Raw genomic sequence first — 3,208 nt, 5'->3', positions numbered from 1 at the left:
TGAAAAGCAGCAATCCTGCTCAGGGCGTTCAATAACAACTGCAGAAACCCGATGTGTCGAGCAGTGTATCTGGAAAGAGAAACAAAGATAATGTTTTAAATGTGGAGCATTTCTGATGAAGAACTCGAGTCTCTCAAGTCTAATCAAATTACAGGCCTGGTTTGCAAAACAGGCTTTGTGGACTTAGAATTGTTCCAGCAGGAAAGCATTCATAACGTAGTCAGCAGGATTCGAACCTACGTGGGGAAACCCCAATGGATTTCTAAATCCATCGCCTTAACCACTCGGCCATGACTACAAACAGAATCGCACCCTGAGCATTGACCAAATCAGCCGTGATCTCATTGAAATCTGCCGCTGACGGGAGTGAAATGTTTCCATCTCCATTCATACCTTTGCTGTCATTTGTAAGGTGCGAGACACCAATGTAAAAGAAGAAAAGCACAAAGTTAGGACAAGATATTTGCTGCAAAATTGATTCAAAATTATTTATTGAAAGGAAAGTCACACTTGGCAATTTGCTAGATCTCTTTGCGAACATGACCAGCAGAGGTAATCAAGGGAGCTATTGATCTGAGTATTCTTGGACATGAAACAAACAAAGGTTAGTGACATATTTATTTCTTTTTTTAGCGATCGAAATGGTCTTTCCTGATGGTTACAATGAAAGAGATGGTTCCCAATAAAAGACAGAGATTAAGTCGCTTGTAGATGTACTTCAATGTGATACGATTCACTTTCAGCCCCTAATTACCCCAGAGATGGAGGGGGTGAGTTACTTTTCTTCACTCTTCAACTCCACAGCATGGAGGTACAGACATGAAACCGCTAGAGATGGAGTTGTTGAATTGGGAACCAGCGACACTGAAGGAACTAGGCAAAAGTGAGGACTGCAGAAGCTGGAAACCTGATTTTAGATCAGAAAATTCCTTCATTACTGTCCTGGTGAGGGAGAAAGGTGATTGGCTCTCTCGATCAGATGGGGGCACCGGCGCATTGATGGCCTAATTTAATCACGGATATAATTGGAAATGTTCACTTTTAATGGTTCGTTGTTGTGTTTTGTTTTATTATACTTGAGCACTTTCTGGGACTTGGCAATACACTAAATCTCCAGTAGGTTTGGAAAATGCATTGCTGTTATTTGTGCGAACAGTCCATGTCAGAGACGACTCACAGTGCCTCACAGACAGCACTTAAGCTTCGGTGTGTCTGATCATCGTACTGCCTTTTCAGTTTTGATTCTGTTCCACGTTAAGAGCTTTCAGTTTTTGGATTCGCTGGAGAGCAAAGTGGGTAATGCGATACGTGAGGTATTTTTCTTCAACCAATATCTTTGATGGCGAACTTGGGAAAGTGTCAAGAAGAATGGTCATTGGCAGCAAATATCCGGAAAACTTTCATCTCTGGATCGGTTGGGCTCATCCACCCTCCAAACAAAATAGCCAAACTCGCTGACTGAGTAACAAACAACATGCGTTTTTTTTTGCAAATGGTGTATTCAAACTGTTGCCGGTGGCTGGAGCATCTCAGACTTGTCCAGAATGGAAACAAATCCGGCGATCCAACTTGCCCTTGCTGAATAGATAACCGAAATTAATCCATACATTTCTGCCAATATTTGTGCCTTTTCTCTCCGAGGTCTTCCTGTCTGTACACCCATTCAGATGCCTTTGAAATGTTGTGAGTGCACCAGACTCTGCCACTAAATGTGGCAAGTCATTCTACACACACAAAATTTCTGTGTGAAAAAACATGTGTCCCTCACATCCCTTTTAAAATTTTCCTCTCTCACGTTAAACGTTTGCTATGTAGATTTGACCTCGCGTGTCTTGTGAAGAAGTGCTCCCTGACTATTTACTCTGTCTGTCTTCCTCATGATTTTATAAGCTTCTGTGAGGCCAAGCATAAGCACTGAAATTCCTGGGAACCTGACGAAGCCTATTCAGTTTTGTTCTCATGTCCAAGCAGCGCAAACCTTGGAAATCCTTGTAAAGGTTTTCTAAACTTACACTTGCAAGAAGTGTGTCCAGCTGCAGCACTTGTTTGACCGCGTGTCTACTCTGGAGCTGCGGGTGGACTCACTGTGGAGCATCAGCAATTCTGGAGAGTTATGTTGCCTCCCAGGTGCTCAGGCCAGGGATGTCGCCCATCAGCTGAAGAGCATTCGAAAAGGGGATCGTGAACAGCCAGTTGTCTTGGTGCATACAGGCACCAACGATAAAAAAACGAGATGAGGACCTGCAGGGAGAATTCAAGGAGCTAGGAGAGAAATTAAAGAGGAGGACCTCAAAGGTAGTAATGTCGGAATTACTGCCTGTGCCATGTGACTGCCAGCGTAGAAATGAATAAAAAAAACGGCACGGTGAACACGTGAGTTGAGGAATGGTGCTGCAGGGTGGGATTCAGATTTGTTGGATTTTGTGACCAGTTCTGGGGAATGTGGAACGATAAGAAAATTGATCTACATCTGAACCAGATGGGAACGTATGTCCTTTCGGGAGTTTTTGCTACTGCTGTTGGGGAGGTTTTATACTAATGTGGCAGGGGGCTGGGAACCGCAAGATTAAACAAGTCGGCGGTGAGGTGGAAACTGGAAACGCTAAGAATCTGGAAGATAGCATTAATAATGGGAAGAGTAGGCAGAGAGCAGATGAATGCAAAAGAACTGGTGGCCTGAAATGCATCTACTTTAATGCATGGAGTATAGACAGATGAATTTAGGGCTGAGGTTGGTGCCTGGAATATGAGGTTATTGCGATCACAGAGATTTAGTTGATGGAAGGGCATGGTTGGCAACCAAATGTTCTAGGATATAGACGCTTCAGACGGGACAGGGAGGGAAGTAAAAGGGGAAGGAATTGCATTGCTGGTCAGGGATGATATCATGGCTGTGCGAAAGGAGGACACCATATAGGGCTTGGGTCGTGAGACACTATGGATGGAGCAGTGAAATAAGAAGGGTGAGGTTAGATTTTTGGGGCTGTATCACAGAGAGCGTGAGGTGAAAGAAAAAATAGTTAAAAAGACCATGGAAAGACGTAGAGGCAATAATTTAGTGTTGATTGGAGATTTCCGTTTTCCCAACATTGACAAGGATACTCTTAGCGTCAGTGGTCTGGATGGGATACCATTTGTAAGAAACCTCCAGGTGAGTTTTCTGGAGCGGTATATCAATAGTCCGACGAGGGAATAGGCCATATTGGAA

The 3,208-nt window shown here is 43.7% G+C and overlaps 1 non-coding gene across 1 annotated transcript; it reads right to left on the bottom strand.

Moving 5' to 3' along the window:
- Positions 1–215: 215 nt before the first annotated feature.
- On the bottom strand, positions 216–298 carry trnal-uag (transfer RNA leucine (anticodon UAG)). Its single transcript has one exon. It is a non-coding gene; the product is annotated as a tRNA-Leu (tRNA).
- Between the last annotated feature and the right edge of the window lie 2,910 nt (positions 299–3,208).

The sequence above is a fragment of the Chiloscyllium punctatum genome, unplaced genomic scaffold (assembly GCF_047496795.1).
Source record: "Chiloscyllium punctatum isolate Juve2018m unplaced genomic scaffold, sChiPun1.3 scaffold_93, whole genome shotgun sequence".
NCBI lineage: Eukaryota > Metazoa > Chordata > Chondrichthyes > Orectolobiformes > Hemiscylliidae > Chiloscyllium > Chiloscyllium punctatum.
This window is presented reverse-complemented; position numbering and strand designations above follow the sequence as displayed.